General features: G+C 38.2%; 1 pseudogene; it reads left to right on the top strand.

The window, feature by feature from the left end:
* Positions 2982-3920, top strand: Gm8606 (predicted gene 8606; annotated as a pseudogene).

The raw sequence follows: 26626 nt of genomic DNA, 5'->3' as shown, positions 1-26626 counted from the left end.
GAAGTGGATGCTCACAGTCAGCTATGGACGTATCACAGAGCTCCCAATGGAGGAGCTAGAGAAAGTACCCAAGGAGCTAAAGGGATCTGCAACCCTATAGTGGAACAACATTATGAACTAACCAGTACCCCGGAGCTCTTGGCTCTAGCTGCATATGTATCAAAAGATGGCCTAGTCAGCCATCACTGGAAAGAGAGGCCCATTGGACATGCAAACTGTATATGCCCCAATACAGGGGAACGCCAGGGCCATAAAAATGGGAATGGGTGGGTAGGGGAGTAGGGGGGAGGGTATGGGGGACTTTTGGGATAGCATTGGAAATGTAATTGAGGAAAATATGTGTGAGGAGCGGGTGTGGCGGCAGTCCCAAAGGCGCCAGGGACTGCAACTAAGTCGTATGACTTGCACCTGACTTCCTCATATAAGCCACAAACATCTTGAGAGCTGCGCAGGTGTACCAGGATACTGGTGAATCCATTTTGATGGAGATATGCCCCTGCTGCCCTGATTAGCTGAAGCTGCGTGCCTGGTGAGGTGGTGTGGCCTGCTGTGCGTGAATGGGAACTGAGGGTATAAAAGAGTGAGAGGCTCAGGGTTCGAGGGAGATATAAACAAGGGAGATATAAACAAGAAGAAAAAGGACTGAATAAACGTGTGCAGAAGGATCCTGTTGCAGCGTCATTCTTCCTGGCCAGTTGAGCGCGCGCAAGAAATATGTAATAAAAAATATTAAAAAAAAAAAAAAAGAAACAGCTCTCTAGTTGTAATTACGTTCAACCACAAGAAGACTATGTCTGGGTTCTACCAACTGGAAACTTAGCTAAGTATTCATGACCAGTGAAGCCATAGTTGTTGCAGCAGAGTCTATAACCACTAGTTTATTAAACCAGCACAATTCCTCACAACAATCTCAAGATTCATCCTTATGCCCATAGATAAGTGTAGTCTTCATTTCTCATCAAGGAAACTTCTCTTGCAACAGATGAAAACCATTATACAAAATCACATCCAATCTAAATTCAGAGTTGTGGAGCCTAGGTCTAATGGATACAACTACAAAACACAGCTGCATCAAAGGCTCAGGGAATATTGAGGAGGCAAGGATAGAAAGAATCTAAGAGCTGGAGTATAGTGGAGTTGGCTATAAGATTGTGTCTCTTACTAATGTGTCTCTTATTAATTAAAATCAATTAAATTCTTACCAACACAGCTGCCCAAACATGAGCTAAACAAGAATAACACCAATGAACTTGCCAAAGTGGATGGGGAAGAGCTCATGGCCCTCAACCCTACACAAAAAGCTATAGGAACTGAATAAGGCTGGGAGCAAGAGATTTGGTCTTCTCCAAGGAAGAGCACACCAATTGATTGTCCCAGCCCAATTTGCCAGTCTTGAAAAAAATGTATATAATTAATGTTAATAAGAACTGAGCAGGTTATATTTTCAGATAAAACATGTATATGTAGTTACATATAAGTATGCAACAGCAATTTTTCAGAAATAAGGCCATGAATTTGTTGTAGAATGAGTGGGGAAGAGTATGTGAAATTGTTTGGAGAGAAGAAAAAAGGATAGAAATGTAATTATATTATGATCTCAAAAATAGGTAAGTAAGGGTGTATATATGTTGGTAGACAAACTTAAATTTGTTAATGTTAAATTGCCTAGTGTAACTATGTTTCTGTAAGCCTGCTGGGAACCAAAAGCAAAATTTTATATTAGATAAACAAAAGTAAGGAATCAAGACATACAAGTTCAGAAAAAAATATCATATAATGACAGAGGAAGAAGACAGGAAAAGAACAAGCATGCTAAAGACAAAAAAGAAAGAATGAAAAGAAGGAAGGGAGAGAGAGAGAGAGAGAGGAGAGAGAGAGTATTAAGTCCTTACCTATCAACAATTACCATAAATATTAATGGTTATTTTTCTAATCCAAGCAACACTCTTCTGTGGTAGAGTGCTTGCCTAGCATGCACAAAACTCAACATTCAATGAAATACCCAGCACCACAAAACAAATCTGCAATTAAAATACAAAGAGTACGCAATGGTGTCATCGTTTGGAGGCTAATTATGGGATGGATCCCTGGATATGGCAGTCTCTAGATGGTCCATCCTTTTGTCTCAGCTCCAAACTTTGTCTCTGTAACTCCTTCCATGGGTGATTGTTTCCAATTCTAAGAAGGGGCAAAGTGTCCACACTTTGGTCTTCGTTCTTCTTCAGTTTCATGTATTTTGCAAATTGTATCTTGTATCTTGGGTATTCTAAGTTTCTGGGCTAATATCCACTTATCAGTGAGTACATATCATGTGAGTTCTTTTGTGATTTGGTTACCTCACTCAGGATGATGCCCTCCAGATCCATCCATTTGCCTAGGAATTTCATAAATTCATTCTTTTTAATAGCTGAGTAGTATTCCATTGTGTAAATGTACCACATTTTTTGTATCCATTCCTCTGTTGAGGGGCATCTGGGTTCTTTCCAGCTTCTGGCTATTATAAATAAGGCTGCTATGAGCATAGTGGAGCATGTGTCCAAGGACCCTGATATAGCTGTCTCTTGTGAGACTAGGCCAGGGCCTAGCAAACACATAAATGGATGCTCACAGTCAATTATTGGATGGAGCACAGGGCCCCCAATGGAGGATCTAGAGAAAGTATCCAAGGAGCTAAAGAGATCTGCAACCCTGTAGGTGCAACAACATTATGAACTAACCAGTACCCCGGAGCTCTTGACTCTAGCTGCATATGTATCAAAAGATGGCCTAGTCGGCCATCACTGGAAAGAGAGGCCCATTGGACACGCAAACTGTATATGCCCCAGTACAGGGGAATGCCAGGGCCAAAAAATGGGAATGGGTGGGTAGGGAAGTGGGGGGGAGTATGGGGAGTTTGGGATAGCATTCTAAATGTAATTGAGGAAAATACATAATAATAAAAATATTTAAAAAGAAAGAAAGAAAAAAAATACAAAGAGTAGCTCTTTCCCGTCTTGAAAGATGGCGGGTGAAAAGGTGCCTGATACAAAGGAGAAGGAAACTGCCGCCAAGAAGGCTGGAGGTGATGCTGCTGCCTCCCGTCCTCGGGGCTGCCAGAGAAGTCAAAAAGGTTCGCCCTAAGGTTAAAAAGCCCAAGAAGGCAAAGCCCCATTGCAGCCGAAACCCTGTCCAGGTGAGGAATTGCCAGGTACTCCCAATCTGCTATGTACTCCAGGAAGGCCTTGTACAAAAGAAAATACTCGGCTGCCAAGACCAAGGTTGAGAAGAAGAAAAAGGAGAAGGGCCTTGATACTGTCACCAAAACAGTTGGTGTGGACAAGAACGGTGGCACCAGGGTGGTGTAGCTTCCAAAAATGCCTAGGTATTATTCCACCGAAGATGTGCCTCGGAAGCTGCTGAGCCATGGCAAGAAGCCCTTCAGCCAGCATGTGAGAAGGCTAACACTCCAGCATCACTCCCGGAACTGTCCTGATCATCCTCACTGGGCGCCACAGGGGCAAGAGAGTGGTTTTCTTGTAGCAGCTGGACAGTGGCTTGCTGCTTGTGACTGGACCTCTTGTCATCAACAGAGTTCCTCTGAGCAGAACACACCAGAAGTTTGTCATTGCCACCTCTACAAAAGTTGATATCAGCGATGTGAAAATTCCCAAACACCTGACTGACACTTACTTCAAGAAGAAGCAGCTGTGCAAGCCCAGGCATCAGGAGTGCGAGATCTTCTACACGGAGAAGGACAAATACGAGATTACAGAGCAGCGAATGGTTGATCAGAAAACTGTGGGCTCGCAGATTTTGCCAAAGATTAAAGCTGTTCCTCAGCTCCAGGGCTACCTGCGCTCTCAGTTCTCCCTGACAAACGGAATGTATCCTCACAAACTGGTCTTCTAAATTGTTAACCTAATTAAACAGCTTCATATGTTTAAAAAAATACAAAGAGTAGTTGACTAAATAATGTCTCAACAATAGGCTGTCTGTGAAGACACATTCTACTTTTATGAATAACAGGGGTTGAAAATGAGAAGATAGGAATAATACTTTATGTTAATGGAAGCTAAAAGAGAGCAGAAATAACAATATTTGTAAGAGATAAAGTAGACTTTAAGTCTATACCTGTAAAGTGAGAAAATAAGAATCTGGTTATAAAGGGATAAATCTATCAAGTAGATGTATCTATTGGAAATATATATGTGTGTGTATGTTTGATTGAAGTGTGTGTGTGTGTGTATATATATATATATATATATATATATATATATGTATATATATATATATATATATATATGCCTGTAATATATATATATATATATGTGTGTGTGTGTGTGTGTGTGTGTGTGTGTGTGTGTATCTTGAGATGCAGTTTGGCAGTTAGGTGCTTACTTAACATGCATGAGGCCCTGGGCATGATCCCACTTACTACAAATTAAAAATAAAATTGAAAAGAGAGAGACAAAAGAGACAAACTGGAAAATAATAATAGAAGGTGGTGTCATTACTCTACTTTCAACACTAAACAGGTCATGCAATCAGAAAATCAGTAAGGGAACATTGATCTGAAAATAAATTTTAGATTACATGTACATAATAGACCTTTAACAAACATTCTAAATAATGGCAACAAAATACAATTTTTTTTCTCAAACAGACAGAAAACATTTGGTAGGACAGATTGTAACTTAGTTGCAAAAAATCTTTAAAAGGACACTGAAACCATATTAGATATATTTCACCGCACAATAGTATGGAACTAGAAATCCATAAAAGAAAATAAGTTAGAAAATCATAAATAGGATATTAAACAATGTGCTTTTTGATGACAATTGATCAATAAAGAAATTGACGTATAATCAGAAAATGTGTTGAAATAAACTCAAAAGGAAACAGTATATCCAAGTTTATGATTGAAAAAAAAACATTCTATGATGAATGTTAATAGCAACAAATACCTACAACAAAAAGAATAAATAGCCCATCTAAGAATAATGGCTCATCCCTGTAATCCCAGCACTCAGGAGGCTGAAGCAGGAGGATTACAAGTTTGGGATCACCTAATGAAACATAGAAAGTTTCAGGCCAGCCTACACTACGTAGTGAAACCCATTCTCCGAAAACCAATAAAAAGAATAAATAATACTAAATACCCCAATCAAACAAACTAATAATAGTAACTTCCTGAAGAAATTAGAAAAAGAACAAATCAAATCTAAGAAAACTCAACAAAGATTGGTAGTTAAAGGAAGATTAAAATAAATCTAAAAACTGCAGTATACCAAAGTAAAGACACATTGCTAAATAAGCATAATATTCAAATAAGTCCTAAAACATGCAAACAATGCCACATGCTATTCACACTATATATTGCTGACATTCTATATAATCATTTCAAACATACTTAGAAATGAAACAAACAAAATAGAAGAGGGGATACATAAAAAATATTGTGGTTGTTAGTTGCTTCACTAAATTCTCTCTACTTTATGTTATCTTTAATTTTTTTTGAGGGTAAAGTTGTCATACCAAAAAAGAAATGGAAAAAAAGGACAAACATTGAGTCAACTGAAGAAGTCTTATTAATGGGCTAGATGCTGAATAGTATTAAAATTTTGAGTCAGGCTTCATGGATAGGGCACACTATCACTCAGGCTGGAGGAGGAAGATCACAAATCTAATGCCAGCTGGGTTAAAAACCAAGTTTAAGGAAAGCCTACACTCTGTAGAAAGACCTTGTCTTTAAAAATGTGGAAAACTTCATTAACTCATTGGGCATATTAATTTTATGGTGGTCATGTAAAAGACACAAGTGACATTAGTGACACTAGCTAACCTCTGAAACAATTTGAGGCCTAAAATTTTCTTTCAAAGTGTGGATACTTCGATCCTTCTTAGAATGGGGAACAAAATACCCATGGAAGTAGTTACAGAGACAAAGTGTGGAGCAGAGACTGGAGGAATGACCATGCAGAGACTGCCCCACCTGGGGATCCATCCCATATAACAAACCCAGACACTATTGTGGATGTCAACAAGTGCTTGCTGACTGGAGCCTGTGATAGCTGTCTCCTGAGAGGATCTGCCAGTGCCTGACAAATACAGAAGTGGATGCTCACAGCCATCCATTGGATGGAGCACAGGGTCCCCAATGAAGGAGTTAGAGAAAATACCCAAGGAGCTGAAGAGGTTTGCAGCCCCATAGCAGGAACAGTAATATGAACTAACCAGTACTCCCATAGCTCCCAGGGACTAAACCACCAACCAAAGAGTGCACATGGTGCCACTCACAGCTCCAGTTACATTTGTAGCAGAGAATGTCCTAGTTGGTCATCAATGGGAGGAGAGGCCCTTGGTCCTGTGAAGACTCTATACCCCAGTGTAGGGGAATGCCAGGCCCAGGAAGCAGGAGTGGGTAGGTTAGTGAGCAGGGGAGGGGAGAGATGATAGGGGAGGGGGTTTTCAGAGGGGAAACCAGGAAAGAAATGTAAATAAAGAAAATATTTAATTAAAAAAATCTAGTGAAAAATAAAATAAAATACTCCATCTTTTTGTCACAGCTCCAAATTTTGTCTCTGTAACTCCTTCCATGGGTGTTTTGTTCCCATTTCTAGGAAGGGGTAAAGTGTCCACACTTTGGTCTTCCTTCTTCTTGAATTTCATGCATTTAGCAAGTTGTATCTTATATCTTGGGTATCCTAAGTTTCTGGGCTAATATCCACTTATCAGTGAGTACACATCTAGTGATTGCCATATGCAGGGATCCATCCCATAATCAGCTTCCAAACGCTGACATCATTGCACACACTAGCAAAATTTTGCTGAAAGGACCCAGATATAGCTCTCTCTTGTGAGACTATGCCGGGGCCTAGCAAACACAGAAGTGGATGATCACAGTCAGCTATTGGATGGATCACACGGCCCCCAATGCAGGAGCTAGAGATATTACCCAAGGAGCTAAAGGGAACTGCAACCCTATAGGTGGAACAACAATATGAATTAACCAGTACCCGGGAACTCTTGTCTCTAGCTGCATATGCATCAAAAGATGGCCTAGTTGGCCATCACTGCAAAGAGAGGCCCATTGGACTTGCCAACTTTAGATGCCCCAGTACAGGGGAACGCCAGGGCCAAAAAGGGGGAGTGGGTTGTTAGGGGATTGGGGGGGTGGATATGGGGGACCTTTGGGATAGCATTGAAAATGTAAACGAGGAAAATACCTAATAAAAAAATTTTTAAAAAAAGAAATTCAAGATGAATAGTAAACACTTAAGTGTTTACAAGTAATCAGAGAAGGGAAAAGTAAATGATTTTATTAAGAGAGGCAGGAGACAAAGTGAATAAAAGATAGGCAATTTGCTACAAATGGCATTCAAATAAATGAGGCAAATTTTACTTCAAGTGTGTGTGTGTGTGTTTGTGTGTGTGTGTGTGTGTGTGTGTGTGTGTGTCTGTGTGTGTGTATTGTCATTGGGAAAATGGAAATCAACATACAAAGTTAATTTTTCAAAAGCCTCTTTTAGAAAGCATGATTTAGTTTAGCTCTATAATTTATTATAAAGAAACCTTTGAGCTTAATTGTTAATATGCCACAGTGCCCTATTTTCAAATGAATAATATGTATCCTAATTATTTAGAAAGGTTGATTTTAATCATTGATATATTGAATGACTCCTTTAAATATGTGTGGAAAAATTGTTATCAGGACAAACCAATAAAAATTCAGAAATTAAAAAGAAAATAAAAATAAAATAAAATACTCCAGCATGCTCAATTCATAATACCCAGAGATTGGAAACAACATAGATGTCCCTCAACAGAAAAATGGATTTTTTAAAAGTGGTACATTTACACAATGGAGTATTATCAAACTATTAAAAAATGACATCACTTTGAAATTTTCAGGCAAATGCACAAATGGATGCAACTAGAAAAAAAAATCATGTGTAACAAGTTAATCCAGACATGGAAAGGCAAATATTCATTTATATGTGTTCACTTATAAGTGGATATTACCCGTTTAGTAAATAACAATTAAGCTACAATCCACACACCCACAGAGGTCGTTTAGAGAGGAATAGACTGGGTGGGGTACACATGAATCTCCCTTGGAGAGGTAAATAGAGTAATTTCATGGGTAGACTCAAGATAGGGTTGGGAGTGGATGAGAACAGGGGAGAGGAGATGGGATTGAGGGAGGGAATGTGAGGAGAGATAGGGAGAACTGAAGAGCATTTGAGGGGCAATATGGAAATGTAGAGCAGTGGAAACTTCCTATAATATATGAAGGTGATCCTAATAAAGTCTCCAAATAATGAGGGAAATGGAACACCAATTGATCATCTATTTCTTGACACAAAAGGAAGCTTCTAGTCCTGGGACTGGGTTTTATCCATGTGAGTTGTTGACCAAAAGGGTCCCATAAAAAATCCCCCAAATAATCCAGGCTGTTGCCAAGACAATAGATTGCTCCCTAAAAAACTGACAGCAAGGTTCCACTGCTGAAGACAACACCGACATAACTCATTGAATGTGGAGAAGTTGAGCTGGTGCCCACATAGAACACTCACCCCAACATTCTAGTGTCTTTGGTACAGAGAGGTACTCTGAAGGCTTCCAAAAGAGAAACATAAACACAGACACAGCCACAAAACCCATGATCTACAGTCTGTCCTGCATACAGAATATGGTCAACTAAGGCACAAAGCTTATGAAAGTAAACAACCACTGCCTAATTGCTTGTGTGACAAAGAACCAGAGTCTAGATAGCCCAAAGACCTAGGGTAAAACCAAATACTACTGGTCTAAAGGAAAAAGTAACAATAAAATGACTCCTAATGATATTCTGCCATACTCATAGATCACTGCCTTATTCAACAATCATCAGAAAGGCTTCTTCCTGAAGCAGATGGAAACAAATACAGAGACTCACATGGAGGCATTATATGGAGGGAGGGAGGAAGGGAGGGAGGAAGGGAGGGAGGGAGGGACAGAGAATGGGATGTCTTCACCAAATCCCTCCCCCTTAGAGCTCAGGGAACCCTGCAGAAGAGGCAGCAGAAGGAGCTGTGGGAGATAGATGTAGGATACCAGGAGAACAAAGGCTTCTAGATCAACATCTGGTTTATCTGTATTTAGAGACTGAAGCAGCATACAGGAAGCACAGGAGTCTGCACAAGACCCTCTGCATATATACTACAGCTTGTAATTTCGTAATTTTATGGAACCCCTGAATATGTAAATGAGTGAGTCTCTAATTCTTTTTTTTTTCTTTCCATTTTTTATTAGGTATTTAGCTCATTTACATTTCCAATGCTATACCAAAAGTCCCCCATACCCACCCACCCCCACTCCCCTACCCGCCCACTCCCCCTTTATGGCCCTGGCGTTCCCCTGTTCTGGTCTTACACGCGTTCGCGACCGGCCGGGAAGAACGCAACAAACCGGAATCTTCTGCGGCAAAAGCTTTATTGCTTACATCTTCAGGAGCCAGAGAGCCAGAGAGCAAGAGAGAGAAAAAGAACAAGAACAAGAAAGCAAGAAAAAGAACAAGAGCAAGAGAGCAAAAGCTTTATTGCTTACATCTTCAGGAGCCAGAGAGCCAGAGAGCCAGAGAGCAAGAGAGAGAAAAAGAACAAGAACAAGAAAGCAAGAAAAAGAACAAGAACAAGAAAGCAAGAGAGCAAGAGAGAGAATGGCGAAACCCCGTCCCTTTTTAAGGAGAATTATCCTCCGCCTAGGACGTATTACTCCCTGATTGGCTGCAGCCCATCGGCCCAGTTGTCATCACGAGAAAGGCAGAACACATGGCGGGAAAACTGCCCCTGCACGTGTGCAGATTATGTTTACCACTTAGAACACAGCTGTCAGCGCCATCTTATAATGGCAAATGTGAGGGCGGCTCCCAACAGACACTGAAATTAACAGAGGAGAAAGTAGGGGAAAGCCTGGAAGATATAAGCACAGGGGAAATTTTTCTAAACAGAACAGCAAGGGCTTATGCTGTGAGATCAAGAATTGACAAATGGGACCTCATAAAATTGCAAAGCTTCTGTAAGGCAAAAGACACTGTCACTAAGACAAAAAGGCCACGAACAGATTGGGAAAGGATTTTTACCAATCCTAAATTTGATAGGGGACTAATATTCAATATATACAAATAGGTCAAGAACCTGGACTCCAGAAATTCAAATAACCCCATTTAAAAATTGGGGTTCAGAGCTAAACAACAAATTCTCAACTAAGGAATACCAAATGGCTGAGAAGCACCTGAAAAAAACTTTCAACATCCTTAATAATCAGGGAAATGCAAATCAAAACAACGTTGAGATTCCACCTCATACCAGTCAGAATGACTAAGATCAAAAATTCAGGTGATAGCAGATGCTGGCGAGGATGTGGAGAAAGAGGAACACTCCTCCACTGCTGGTGGGATTCTAAGCTTGTACAACCATTCTGGAAGTCAGTCTGGAGGTTCCTCAGAAAATTGGGCATAATACTACCAGAATTTCCAGCAATACCTCTCCTGGGCATATACCCAGAAGAAGTTCCAACTGTTAATAAGAACACATGCTCCACTATGCTCATAGCACCCTTATTTATAATAGCCAGAAGCTGGAAAGAACCCAGATGTCCCTCAACAGAAGAATGGATACAGAAAATGTGGTACATTTACACAATGGAGTACTACTCAGCTATTAAAAACAATGGATTTATGAAATTCTTGGACAAATGGATGTATCTGGAGGATATCATCCTTAGTGAGGTTACCCAATCACAAAAGAAGTCATTAGATATGCACTCACTGATAAGTGGATATTAATCCAGAAACATAGAACACCCAAGATACAATTTGCAAAACACAAGAAAATCAAGAAGAGAGAAGACCAATGGGTGGATACTTCATTCCTCCTTAGATTGGGAACAAAATACCCATGAAAGGAGTTACAGAGACAAAGTTTGGAGCTAAGATGAAAGGATGGACTATCCAGTTACTACTCCACCCGGGGATCCATCCCATAATCAGACACCAAACACAGACACTATTGCATATGCCAGAAAGATTTTGCTGAAGGGGCCCTGTTATAGCTGTCTCATATGATCCTATGCCAGTGCCTGGCAAATACAGAAGTGGATGCTCACAGTCATCTATATGATGGAACACAGAGCCCCCAATGGAGAAGCTAGAGAAAACACCCAAGGAGCTGAATGGGTCTGCAACCCTATAGGTGGAACAAAAATATGAACTAACCAGTACTCCCAGAGCTCATATCTCTAGCTCCATATGTAGCAGAAGATGGCCTAGTTGGCCATCACTGGGAAGAAAGGCCCCTTGGTCTTGCAAACTTTATATGGTCCAGTACAGGGTAATGCCAGGACCAAGAAGCAGGAGTGTGTGGGTAGGGGAGCAGGGTGGAGGGAGGATATAGGGAACTTCCAGGATAGCATTTGTAATGTATATAAAGAAAATATCTAATAAAAAAATAGCTGAGTAGTACTCCATTGTGTAAATGTACCACATTTTCTGTATACATTCCTCTGTTGAGGGACATCTGGTTTCTTTACAGCTTCTGGCTATTATAAATAAGGCTGCTATGAACATAATGGAGCATGTGTCCTTATTACCAGTTGGAACATCTTCTGGGTATATGCCCATGAGAGTTATTACAGCAGCAGTTTTGTAATAGCACTCATGAATTCTCAATAATATGGCTGTCTACCAAGACTTGCACAAGACCTTATGTACTTCTAGATGGAGAGGTATAGGCATTCAAGAGCTGCTGAGGAAGGGAGAATCCATTTTCTCCATAATAGGTTACCCGAAATAGATAACATATAAACAAAACTAAAAGTACTCAACAGATCCTCTGCATGTGTATTTTGTTTCTGTTTGTCTAACAATAATAATTATAGAAAAGCAGTCATGTATTGGAAGATATTAGGACACTAGTAGGAGTGGGATAGGGAGAGATAGAGATAGAAATTATGTAAATAAATGTATGGAATTATTTCATTTTTTAATTTTGGAAATAAAATGTGAAATAAAATTTATGGGAGGGAGAAGTAATCCTATATGGTGATTGAAAGAGATGGTTCAATTGGTAAAGTATGTGCCATGCAAGTACACAAGTTCAGATTCACTCCACCCAGGTAAAAGACAGGCATGTCAGCACACATGTGTAAAGTAAGCAATATGAGAGACAGTAAGTAGGGACAGGCAGATCTATGGAGCTTATTCAAATGCCAGTCTATCAGTTATCTCCAAGTTTAATGAGAGATTCTGTCTCAAACAAAAGGTGAATAGTGATCAAGGAAGATAACTAATAACATCTGGAATCCACACACAAGAACACATGAATGCCTACTGATACTATACACTCCCCAAAAGAATCTTTAAAAGAAACAAAAGAATCCTATATGTAGGAAATCATGACGAATCAGGATATAACTAAGAAGATATCTTGGGAGCCAGAGGCAAGGAGATCTATATGAGACCAACTTGTTCTACATAAATGAGTTTCAGGCCAGTCAAGGGTAATAGAGAGACCATGTCTCAAAATAAAGACATCTCAAGGTAACTTAGTTTTGAGTAACGTTTTGAAGGAGCTTTCTAATTGGAATGAACTTGAGTTGGAGTTTGGGATATTAAATAAATACTCACAAATGGAAAAATAGTTTATACATAGTTTACTAGCCATGGCAGGGCCTTAGTTATGAGCCTTAAATTATTTTTAGAACTCTCTTGAGTATAAACTACAAAACTAATTTGGAGTTTTAACTTCCCATTCTTCTATTCCTGAGTCCTGTAGTAGTTACAATCATAATTTATTATTTCATCATATGATATTTCCCCAAGGACTATTAAATCTTACTGATCTTTATATTTCTAGTATCTAAGACAATGGTTGCTACATGCTAAACTCTTAGAAAAAGATGCTTCTTGTGTTTGTTAATTAAAAATCAATATCATTCTAAATGAAGTAATCAAATAGGCATATAGAAATTATCTGACAGTATATGTCCTCTTCATGAAGTTAAAATAATAAACACAAGTGTGTATGAATATACTTTGAGCAAATAACCATCTCTAGTAATAGCACAGTAGGCAAGGGGAACCCAGAATTTCTCCTTATGGCAGAAATTAGTAAGAATATCAGGTCAATGAAAACCAATGGAACAGGTAATGACAAGTTCAACTAATCCAGCTCTAAGCAAGCAGCAGCTTTTAAGAGTTCCTGCTGGCCTGAGAAAGTCCTCCAGACACAAGCAGCCAAGAGAAGTCTTAGTCAAAGCTAGCCAATGGTTTTACCATCTGTTTGCCTAATGCTATTTGTAGCACTCTGCTGAGACTCTTGCTCCCAGATCCATAGTGTGTTCTTGCTCAGATTTTCTGTATCTTGACCCTGTGAGGACTGACTGACTTGGTGGCTGGCAACATAATCATTAACTGACCTCTTACACTAATGCAAGTCATTAGGGAAAAAGAGAAAGTTTAAGGTATGTCTATATCTTTATTAAAAATCTCCCCAACTACTCCAGCATTTAGACTTTTTGTTTGATGGCTTATTTTTTTTAAGACAAGGTCTCAATATGTAACTCAAAGTATGCACAAACATGCCAAGTAGACCAGACTGGCCTTCAACATGTAATCCTCCTGCCTCAGTCTCTTAGGTGTAATGTTATAATGCTGTCCCATCACCATACCAAACCAATATTAGATTTAAAAAGCTGCCTTTACTATAAGGCAGAAGAATCATAGACAAGAAGGACTAAAAAATATTCCCCTTTGACTCTAGGAGCCCTCTTTCAGAAAGATTATTAGAAGAAAATATTGCTGCTCATTTCTGTAACTATAGCACTTGGAAGACTAAGGTAGCAGGAATATTATTAGTAAGGCTCGACTAAGATATAAATAGAGAACTTGTCTCAAAAATACAAAGAAAGAGCTAAAGAGATGCCTCAGTGGTAAGAGCTTGTTGTCCTTTAGAGGACACAAGTTCAGGTCCTAGCATCCATATGGCAGTTGACAACTGTCTGTAATTTCAGTTACGGAAGATATCATGTCCTCTTCTGGCCTACATTATCCTAACAGTAAGTTAGTGCACAGGCATACATGAAGGCCAAACACCCATACACACAATAAAAATAAATAAAATATTCCAAAAAATAATGCTGAAAGGCGAAGAAATAGTCTTCCCCCAGCAAAGAGCACACCAATTAATTATCTGTGGTCATCCTGAAAAACATACCTATTAGTTATAGTATACAGACTGAGTAAGTTGTAAATCAGAACATATATATATATATATATATATATATATATATATATATATATATATATATGTGTGTGTGTGTGTGTGTGTGTGTGTGTGTGTGTGTGTGTGTGTGTATGCATGTAGCAACAATAAATGAAAAAGGAAGTCGTGAATTTGGAGAGCAAAGTGAAGTATATGAGAGGATTTGGAGAGAAGAAATATAAGAAAATGATGCAATTATAGTATAGTCTCAAAAAAATTAAAAACCTTTACTTAAATGTTCTACAATACAAAAACTATTTTGTAATTTCTGAAATATTAGCCCATTACAACACTCTGAACTGACAATAATTATGACTATTGCTTTTAAAATGGATATATACATGTATGTAGAGTGATAACATTTTTAAAGCAGAGCTTAAAATTGTATCTATGCTCTGATTTCCATCTGTTACAATATGTATGAATATAGATAGAAAGTTGAACAGAAATTGAGATAATCTGACATTTGATGCTTGAGCCCTGTCGGACTGTAGATATATTTTTAATCAGAAGACTAACCAATACTGCTAAAACTGATGTGCCATCTCTGAATCTGAGTGACAGTAAAGATATCTCCTTTATTATGTTTAGCATACCAGTTAAAAACAACAGAAAGAAATTGAAAAGAAACTTGGAGATTTCTCTTTCACAATCTACCTTCACATCATGATCTCTCGTGCCTTTTTTTCTTCATTTCTTGTTTGAGAGTTTCACACATATATATGTTTTGGTCAAATCCACCCCTGACTTTATCCTCTCCAACACCTCTCACATCCTTCCCACCACTTTTCCATCTCAACCCTATGTATTTCTTTTATTTTAATTAGGTATTTTCTTATTTTACATCTCAAATGCTATCCCAAAAGTCCCCGATACCCTCCCCCCCACTCCCCTACCCACCCACTCTCACTTCTTGGCCCTGGTGTTCCCCTGTACTGAGGCATATAAAGTTTGCATGACCAAGGGGCCTCTCTTCCCAGTGATGGCTGACTAGGGCATCTTCTGATACATATCCAGCTAGAGACATGAGCTCAGGGGTACTGGTTAGTTCATATTGTTGTTCCACCTATAGGGTTGCAGATCCCTTTAGCTCCTTGGGTACTTTCTCTAGCTCCTCCATTGGGGGCCCTGTGTTCCATCCAATAGCTGACTGTGAGCATCCACTTCTGGGTTTGCCAGGCACCAGCATAGCCTCACAAGAGACAGGGTCCTTTCAGCAAAAACTTGCTGGCGTATGCAATGGTGTCTGTGTTTGGAGGCTGATTATGGGATGGATCCCCGGATTTCTTAAGTCTACTGAGTTCACTTAGGGCTACAAGTGTATGCATTATAGTGTAGAATCTTCCACTGAAATATGGGTAGCCTCTCAAGAGCCACATCCCTAATGAAAACTGATATTTTTCCTCAACCAGCAACCATCAATTGCCAGTAACTCCACAACTATGGATGAGACTTGTGAGGCTCACCCCCATCTGGGCTTGGATGCACATAGGTGAGTGCACCTCAATCATCATAAGAAAAGCTTATTTTTGCAGTAAATGGTAATTGACAGAGACTAATAACTGATCAATTTGCAGAGAATAAGGTACCAAGTAGTACCCAGCCCTAAATGGGACATCTGTATCATTCCCTTCCTATCCATCCCCCAAGGTTTAGGGATCATTACAAAAAGAGAAAGGGAAGAGAGCAAGGACAGAAGTAGTAGAGGACTGCTGCAAAACAATGTTGTCTGGATATGACAGGATTATTGCATACATGAATGCATGGTGTATATGAGTACATGCACATAACCTACACACGATCAAGACTTACCACTCTTAGTTCTGCACAGTCTTTCACATACAACAAGTACTCTATAAATATATGTGAATCTGAGAAGGAACTTTTACCCATGTGACTCTACCAAAAATAACAAAAAAAATGGAGGAAAAGAATCAAACCTAAAATTAATTCATATAAACGATGTCTAGGGTTAGACTCTTGCATAAGCAGACCTTTACTCAAGAATCTCAGTGTAAGTCTTCAGTAAAGAGATTATCTCAGGAAGCTCTTCATGAAACTCTTCTTGGAAAAACAGAGTAAGTCAGGGAGGAAAAAGAAGCTGACTTTTTGTGTATCATTAAACAGGCTTCTGCTGTAAGAAACTAAGGCTTACTTCTGTAAGTATTGCAACTCTGAAGGGAAAGACTTCCCCCACAAAAGTATTACACCTCTGCTCTGGCACAAGGAAGTTTTCCCCAGCAAATTCTCTCCTCTGAGAGGTATCTTGGCATTTGGGAGCCAATGAATAACACAAAGTCACACAGTGCAACAAACCTCACACAAGAAATTTATTGTGAAGAAAAAAAATCCAGGAGGGTAGCTACTTCTGTTTGGAAGAAAAGAAAAATGGGATCTGAACAGAAGGCAGGATTTATTTGGGGTTTCTTAGGAGGCAGAGCTTTCCGGGGTGAATATTTTCAAGGAGAGGATTGGTGGTATTTCAATTCCTGAGCTTGGTTGAGCTCAGAAATTGGTGAATTTTCACGATCATGGATTGGTGGGATTTTGTGCTCAGCGATAGATGAGTTTGATAGCACACTCAGAAATTGGTGGGGGTTGTGTTCAGTAATTGTTAAGTTTCTGTGGTAAGCTCAGGAATTGGTGGGATTCTTCTTGGTTCTGGTCTTGGGCTTGGTGTGGAGTCAGGATCACTGTGTTTTTTCCTTTGGCCCTTTTATCTTTAATTCCAATTAAGTACCTCTGTCCCACTCTGTAGAATGGAAAGGGGTCCTGGAAGCCAGTAGACAATAAAAAGCACAAAGTCATACTGTGCAATAAACATCACACAAGAGATTTATTGGGAGGGAAGAACCCAGGAAGGTGGCTGCCTATTCTTGGGTGAGAAGCAGCAGCTACCTGGGCAGTACAGAATTTTAATAAAGGTTCTCTGTCTCTCTGTCTCTGTCTGTCTGTCTGTCTGTCTGTCTCTCTCTCTCTGTCTCTCTCTGTGTGTCTCTGTCTCTGTCTCTGTCTCTCTCTCTCTTTCTCTCTCTCTCTCTCTCTCTCTCTCTCTCTGTGTGTGTGTGTGTGTGTGTGTGTGTGTGTGTGTGTGTGTGTGTGTCTTTCCAGGATGGCCTGTGATTGGAAGGATAGTGTGGCTTGATCTTGGGGCAAGCTCAAGGATTGGTGAGATTTTCTTTCCCAAATGGTGGGGTCTGACCAATCTCCTTACTCAGGGCTGGAAACAGTTAGGGAATGGCTTAGAAGTCTAAAGTGGCAGGACCTGGACATTGGAGCTCCTGAGGCATGGTCTGGCCACTTGTTTACAAAGGGGGACTATCGCTTTCAATTGAGATGGCATGAAGAGCCAACAGGTCTAACTCTAACCTACTTCCTGCTCTCTTAAAAAAGTATCAGTTATGGATCAGTTCGAATTCTTCTACATGATAACCGCCAGTTGTGCCAGCACCATTTGTTGAAAATGCTGTCTTTTTTCCACTGGATGGTTTTAGCTCCCTTGTCAAAGATAAAGTGACCATAGGTGTGTGGGTACATCTCTGGGTCTTCAATTCTATTCCATTGGTCTACTTGTCTGTCGCTATACCAGTACCATGCAGTTTTTATCACAATTGCTCTGTAGTACAGCTTTAGGTCAGGCATGGTGATTCCACCAGAGGTTCTTTTATCCTTGAGAAGAGTTTTTGCTATCCTAGGTTTTTTGTTATTCCAGATGAATCTGCCGATTGCCCTTTCTAATTCGTTGAAGAATTGAGTTGGAATTTTGATGGGGATTGCATTGAATCTGTAGATTGCTATTGGCAAGATAGGCATTTTTACTATATTGATCCTGTCAATCCATGAGCATGGGAGATCTTTCCATCTTCTGAGATCTTCTTCAATTTCTTTCTTCAGAGACTTGAAGTTCTTATCATACAGATTTTTCAATTCTTATCTCCTTGTTCTAAGGTCAAATCTAAGTGGATTAAGGAACTCCACATAAAACCAGAGACACTGAAACTTATAGAGGAGAAAGTAGGGAAAAACCTCGAAGATATGGGTACAGGGGGAAAATTCCTGAATAGAACAGCAATGGCTTGTGCTGTAAGATCAAAAATCGATAAATGGGACCTCATAAAGTTGCAAAACTTCTGCAAGGCAAAAGACACCAAGGCTTTGACTACTCAGCATCTTGAGAATTAGCTCCGCCAGGTGATGACAGATGATTACTCCACCACAGCAAATCTAGATGGGGTTGAGGGGGGGCACATGGGTGAAAGAGGGCATATCATATGGAAGTTTTCAAATTCTAAGAGAAGACACTAAATGAGGATGATGTGTAAGCCTCCTTAACTTGTTCTCTGTGCTACTTGCTCCTTGGAACCAGAACCTTGTGTTTGTGGCTACCAGGATTTGTATTTTCCAGAGAATAGCTGCTGTATGATTCTATTCTCCCTCTGAAAGACTGCACAAGCATTTCAGGGACTTCTAAAGTTATATGTGTGTCCTCTCCTTGCCTAAAGCTCAGTGACACCTGATCATTTTCACTTGAGACATAGTGGAAATAACCCTGGATTTAGCATTATTCTGAGATCAAAGCCTGCCGCAGCTCTGCTTTTCCATCATGTCTGTGCCACTTCAGGCAGAGTTAGTTATTTCCCTAACTGATAAAATACAGTCATCACAGAGCTCAGTGATAAACACTAATTTGAACCACCAAATATCAGGCAGAATTTTCTGAATTCACCACAACCCTGCTAGCTAGGTAGGTACTAATGCAATTACACTAAGAAAGAAAGAAAGAAAGAAAGAAAGAAAGAAAGAAAGAAAGAAAGAAAGAAAGAAAGAAAGAAAGAAAGCACGGAAAGGATATCCTGTACCTCTATGATCTAGATAATAAGTAGCCAATGTGAAATGTGAACCTACCCAGTCTGGTTGCTCGACCTGACCTATTAACCACCATGCACTGACACCTCTCAGTAGGTAAAAGCAAAGAGCTGAGTACGGTGGGACTTAATGTTCTACTTATGTTCTTTTAAAGGGTAATTATGGTTAACTGAAGAAAACTTAGTCTCCCATATCAAGTGGCATCTAATGCCTTTTAATTGATGTCTGGCTCTGTGAAAACTTCATTATGTCTTTATGCCTCAGTTTCTTAAACCTGAAATGAAAATTGGAACCCCTGTGTCAAAAAGCTACTGGATATGTGAACTTAGCACTTGATGTTTAGTGAGGCATCTATCCTTGTAATAACTGACAGTAAATAAGACAAGCTGGGCATCCAGAGCAATAGGCATCTTGAAAATGTAATCACTTGGTAATCTGCCAAATTCTCTGGCTAAACCTATAGAAAAGCTTACTTAACCTCTGAGAATTTGGGAAATGCTTCACTATGGTACAGCATTTTAAAATGTTTCATTCAAATCTCAAATGCTTTCAACAAATCCAGTTCTTTCTTTTATCTTAGGGTAATATAGTCATTATTTAAGCCCCAGAAAGGCATGAATTTTATCTCTTCTCCCCCTGTCTCTACAAACACACTTTATTATTAATATTTACTGTAAATAGTGGATCTGTTGTAGCACTACACATTTTTCAATGGTTTTCTTAAGAGTATAGTATCTTGTCATAAAGAAAACAAATGTGAATGTATTTTCTCTTTAAAAAACATAATTAAAATGTGCTGATGAAATACAGGCATAAGGGAACTTTTATGCACTGTTGATTAGAATATAAAATAGTTTAGCCACTATGGAAATTAGTGTGGAGACTCTGTAGAAAAGTAGCATATGACCCAGCTGTATTACCACTCCTGGAATCCAAAGGACATCAAGTCCAGTAATCACAGAGATGTTTGCAAATATTTGTTAAAATTGCAGTGCTAGTCACAATAGCTAAGTTACAGAACTAACCCAGGTGTTTAATAGCAGATGAATGAACAAAGAAAACCTGCTATATACAATATAGAAAATAGATGCTTCCAGCAATAAAGAATGAAATTATATTATTTGCAGAAAAAGGGATATAATTGAAGATAATCATATTGAAAAAATTAAGTCATGCTCACAAAGACAAATGTTGTATGTTTTGTCTCATATGAGGTTTCTAGATTTTACATAGATTCATTAAAGTATGTATATATGATAATAAGCTGGAAACAAAAATATATAGAGACTCAAAGAGAATTAACATGAGGAGGAAAAAAGGTTATGTGGTCTGGAGCATATTATTCTCAGTATATAAAAATATCCTTATCATTCGCAATGATTATATACAATAAAACTAAAATAATTTTAAAAATCATGTTATCTGGATTATAAATGATCACAAATTTTTACACTTTTATGATCATGCATTTATTTAGCTTTTTGATACTGCACTTGGATTTTCACACCAAAAAAACCCCTTTATTAAAATGTAAATCACAAGAGCAAATATGTACTGACACAAATATCATGTAGGTTACATGGCTTACTCTAATATAGGAACTGTCACAAACACTGATCAAATTTGTCAGATTTGGCATAGGACTCTAAGATCTAAAATAAACTAATGTGAAAATTTTCAAACTCTCCCTGGAACTTATTAAGCTCTATCTGAAGCAACTATAGCAATGTAGTTTATTTCATACCTGAAATCAAAGCACCTGGATAAATAAAAATAAGTAATTTAATAAATTTTAAAGTCATTTCAATTGTGCCTTTGAATTAACACAGAGATTAAACCCGAAAAACAGTTCAAAAAAAAAACATAAAAAAAAACAAAAAAAAAAAAAAAAACAGAAAACAAAAAACAAAGAAAAGCAAAAGCACTTCAGTTTCCCAAGTATGAACTAAACTCTAAAGAAAAGAGTTGTGTAGCTATTTTCTCCTAAGTAGAATTTTCTTCTCTGAAGGGAGAATGGAGGTGGTTCACAGGGATCCAGAAGCCACTGAAATGTAGATTTTAGAAACTCATAAATCCACAGGACTCTTGAGATCTAGGGAAGTAGCTTTTGTGAGTCATCACCCATACTGAGGTATGTTTTCCAATGAGGTAAGCTAGACTTGGGCTGCATTATTTTTTTTTGATATGTTGCCTTTGCTTTATCTGGAATTTATAGGTATTTGATCATGTCTCCCCAAGAAAAGTCACAAAACAGAGAGTAAAAGTGCTGACCTAAACATGTGGTATATTAACTATCACACACGCGGTCATAAACCTTTCCTTTGCATGTCCTGGATAACATACATTTACTAGACTGTCCTTGAAATGTTCCATCTATTAAAATGTTGACGTTACTCTAAACATCTTCACTCAGTTACATTTCTAATAAATATTTTCAAGGAAAGAAGCTAGGGTTAAAAGGGCAGTCTGTGGCCAAACACTGTAACAAAGGTAACTGCTGTATCAAGTCAAACCTCTGACTCTCATAAACCTCTGGAGCACTTATAGTGAAGCACAAAGGAACCAGCCACACAAAACTACTGCAAGTTAAGCATCTTTAATGTGAAAATACGAAATCTTACATGAGGCCACAGTAGAAAAACTCAACACTTATCTTCATGGTATATGCAACAGTTAAAATGCTAGTACTTTATATATAATCTACATTATATATAATTACTCTCAGGCTATGTATAATGTTGCATATTAAACAAAAATAAGTTTTATTTATATTTTGGCTGTATACCCAAGATACTTCATTCTATCTATCTATCTATCTATCTATCTATCTATCTATCTATCTATGTGTGTGTGTTTGTGTGCATGTGTAAATATTCCAAAATCTGAAAGAGATAACAGTTTGGATGAAAGATATTAAAGCTAAATAAAGTGAGCTAAATAGAATTAATCCAGTATAGGTTAAAGGTGCTTTAATTGGGACAATGTACTGAACCATGGGATATTAAAATCAAAGGATAAAAGATGGTCTCTGAATTTACTGGTGGATTTAAATGTATGGATCAATAGAATAAAAATCAAATATCTCTCTTAGGAAATAAAGTGCTTGTCTATCCCAAGGAAGAAAAGAAAATCATATTTTATTCAAATCCAATTAGATCAAACTCCAATATAGCTCAATACAGTGTGTGTGTGTGTGTGTGTGTGTGTGTGTGCCTTTAGACTGCTGTAACAAGTTATCACAATCTTGCTACCTTAAATCCACCAAGGTTTATTATCACTATTCAGAGAAACAGAAGCCTTAAAATAAGAGGCTCTACGTGAAGCCTGGAAGTCTACTTCCTTGCCTTTTCCTAATTTCTAGAAGCTTCTGATAAGCCTTCCTGGCCTCTTGCTAACTGCCAGATGCTTCAGATAATCCTTAAGCAGTTTAATATCACAGTAGTTGTTTCTCTTCAGTTTTGCTATCCATTGCCTTATGCCTTGCCCCTGTCTGTGGGTATTTTCACTCTCCTTGTAATGAATGTCATGAAATCTAACATGGAACCCACCCTAACTTAACTTAGTATAACTTCATCTTGATTATTTTTGCCAAGATCTTCATTGGTCATATTCTGAGATTTAGGTGTGTATGATTTTATTTTATTTTTTGATGAACACTAATCAACCCACTTTACTGACGATTCCTACTTTACCATTGTGCCAAGTGTCATGTTTTTAGCAGTCTGATACCCTATAAAGGGTTTCTTGGTTTCAGGAATCCGAACCCCAGTGTAATTTAACAGTTCAGTTACAAAACAAAAACAAACACAAACAATGCCCAACTGGTGTGTTCTTCCTAGCTTTCCTTGGTTGTCTATAGTTCTTTATGTAGTGTTGAAGCCTGCAATTACAATTATTTTTTTAAAAAGAGGCCATAATTTTTTTTCTATTTTGTATTTTTTATTGATGATTTTCAAAATGTTTGAAAGTATCATATACACATAACACTTATTTATCTTTCTGAAAGGATACTCTGAAATTATTATGGCAAAACATTAAATTTTTAATTTGTCAATTCTCATAACATTGTAGTAAATTTTTTACATTTCATTTTTATTAGATATTTTCTTCATTTACATTTCAAATGCTATCCTGAAAGCCCCCTATACCTAACCTTCCCATATAATTCCATACTTTCTGGCAGAAATGGATATTTCTTTTGCTAAGTCTTGATGGGGAATATTAAACACATATGCATTTGCATGTACTAGTACTCTACCCTTCCAAATGAACAGGCTGTTTCCATAAATCAATCCTTTCATTTGAAGCAGAATGATCAACCTCCTTGGAGAATGATAGCACAATGCACCATTTCCTATTTGTTTTATTTGGGTTCTTGGTCTCAAATTTATACTGCTTGAAAATAAAATCCATGTGGAAAAACTAATATATAAAGCAACAGTTTAATTGGTGAATTTGTTTCCCATTTTCATCCTATAAGTAGAACACTCTGAATGATTCTGGGTTACATCTTTTGTTGTGGTTAATCAACTGGGATACTAATATGAATGCCTAGTGAATTAATTGTACAACTGTGAATATATGAACTGGCCACCTAACAAATGTCTTTCATTGCTCATCATGGTATGAGGCAATTTTATTCTTAATATATTTTTTAAAAATCAATATATTCTTTGCCATGAGCATGTATTTTTTTCTTCACTGATTTTGCAGCAACCATGCTGAACAATTTATTGACATGAAAAGGACAAACTCATGAATGAGATTGCAGGAAATTTATTTGCTTTTGCAGCAGCCTAGAAAAAGTTACTAGAGTCCTAGCTCTCTCCATGAAAGAAAAATATCTTAAAATGTTTACCTCAACTGCTTCTTTAAATCAATTACACAACCAACAGACTGAAAGGGAAACAACTGTGTGTTTAGTGACAACTAGTTAAAAAATACCCAAATCTATTCTGTAGGGAACAGAACAAATTCAGTAATTTAAGGAACCAAGTGTAATGAAGGAAATAAATAATCACACACTTAATGCACCAAACATCCTTAAGACTACAGGTTCAGATACAAATCTACTTCACTATGAGCATGTTGCTGGCAATTCATGACATTTTCTAGCCCGTGACACCTACCAGACTTTCTCCCACCTTCTCACACACAAAGCAAGATATGAGAAAAACACAGAGCTATTTGAATGTATAATTCCCAGATGCTTAAGGCAACTAAAGGTCTGCATTTGAGGGATTCAGGACATTCCTTGTTATGCTCCTGGGTTTCAGCCATTCAATCCCAGGACTGCAGAGTATGAATCACTGCAGTAAATCACATTGGATTTCTAAATATATAAAAAGAATTTACCGGGGAAAAACAAGGTGACATTTTCTCCACAACCTTCAAGAGTTGGCTATATGACAAGAGCCAGCACCAGGGGAACCCAGCCATTAGAATTAAGAAGCAGTCCAGAAAATCCCTTTCAGACAGATGGAGGGAAGACAGGAAAGAAGATAAAGGAATGGAGAGGGAAGCAGGAACTGACCAAATAGGCTTAGAGTTCAATCCCTTGTGTCACTATCAATTAAATTTCTCATAGAGACCCATGGGCTACATTCTAGGAAAGGTGTTGCCACTCCCCTCCACCTCTCCATAAGAATATAGCTCGTGCATACTTGTTGATTGCACATTCACGTGTTGTTGAGCACATTGATGGGCATGTTACAAGGATATGCTCAATGTGCCTTTGTTGTTAGACTGAATTTAGAAATCAATTAAGTAATGAATGAATTGAAGAAACAAAGAGCATCCTGGAAGAGTTCAATGATAATGCTTAAGGAGAATTAGCATCACAGTTGTCATTATAAAATGATATCTATGTTTCTCCACTGGGGAGTTTTTGTTTCCACAAACACTACAAAGCTACATTTGTAAACTGGAAGAAAAAAAAATAAATTTCCCTGGAGGAAAAGATTATGTTTCCTAATAAAATACTAAACATAGTATATGTTGACGGTATGCATGAAATTAAGTAATGGTCTTTAAATTTGTCTTGAAAATGCACCTTGTATTGATACCCTGGATGATCAGAAGAGATCTTGCCCATTATTCTGCCTCTGTGTTTCACAATAACATTCAACTTTCTCTGATTCTTCAGACTCAGGCATACTCTGGAAGTTGGTAGGAATAATGATTGAATCATCCTAGATGGATGAACCATGGAAATTTATGAATAAAAATGCAGCAGCAACTAACACAAGTACAAAACTACCCTGTAGAATATATTCAAGAGGTTGAAAAAGAAGCATGTTTCCAGCATACTGAAACAGAGAAGAAATTTAATACGTAGTCAATTTTGTCAATGTAAAAGGCTTGATTGTCCTACAGATACTTTACTATGTACAAATTCTTAATAGCTCTTGACTTTCCAAAATCCCAGTGCCAGACCCATTCAACATCTGGTAACAGAATAGATGGATCCAAACAACTCTCAACACACAAAAGATAAAAGCAGCAGGACTCTTGTATTTGTTCTTTTTTTGTTCACAAAGACACAGACACAGACACAGACACACACACACATACACACACACATACACGCACACACACACACGAAGCTTAGCAGCTTATACAGGAATTTTATTTACTTGGCTCACCTTAGGCAGCGCTTAGAGCACTTTGGAGGGTCCCATTGATTCATCCTGTGGTGAGGGCTGCCCTGCCCACCATATCTTGGTAGGAACTCTTGTAAATAGGTGAGAATGCATGAGAATATAAGAATCCACAGAGTGATCAGGAATCAGGCTCACTTTTCTCTAACCACTCTCTTGTGAGAGAACTAAAGAACCAAAGTTGCCTGGAAGCTAAATCAATTATTTCTGAGGTAAAGAATGACCTAATTTTCAAAATGACATAATGTCTTCATTTTTTAAATGGCTAAATTATTTTCCTCCAGGCCTCACCTTCTAAAGCCCGACACCACCACCACCACCACCACCCCCACCTCTTAATATGACCACAGTTGGAGGATCAGGTTTGCAACACATGACTCTTTGAGGTACACACTAAAACCACATGCAAACTACAACAAAACAAACAAAGAAAAAATGAAAAGAAAAAAATGTTTGGATAGAGTTTATTTCTAATGATCCTTTCAGCCCCAAAGTTCTATTAGAATCTTAATGGCCCAGGCTACAACAAATATTGTATAATAAAGTGGACCACATCAATGTGATATAGCTCCCTAATATCTTCCCAAAAGTTCGCTTCTCCATGGAGTATTTTACTTGGACTCTACAATAATCTTCTCTACTGTGATTCTGTAAACCTCTGTGGGTACTCAGTCATGAATGACATTAAAATTGAGGATTTACATCCTTCTTTTCACTGGAAATCAAACAAAAAAAGGACATTGTCCACTCACTAATTGCCCAGTGATAAATGTCATTACTCCTTCTATGCCTTGCTATCCAGGTCACATCAAGCTTAAC

Source organism: Mus musculus, chromosome X (genome assembly GCF_000001635.26).
Source record: "Mus musculus strain C57BL/6J chromosome X, GRCm38.p6 C57BL/6J".
Classification (NCBI taxonomy): domain Eukaryota; kingdom Metazoa; phylum Chordata; class Mammalia; order Rodentia; family Muridae; genus Mus; species Mus musculus.
Note: the sequence above shows the minus strand (reverse complement) of the source record. Positions and strands in the feature narration are given on the sequence as shown.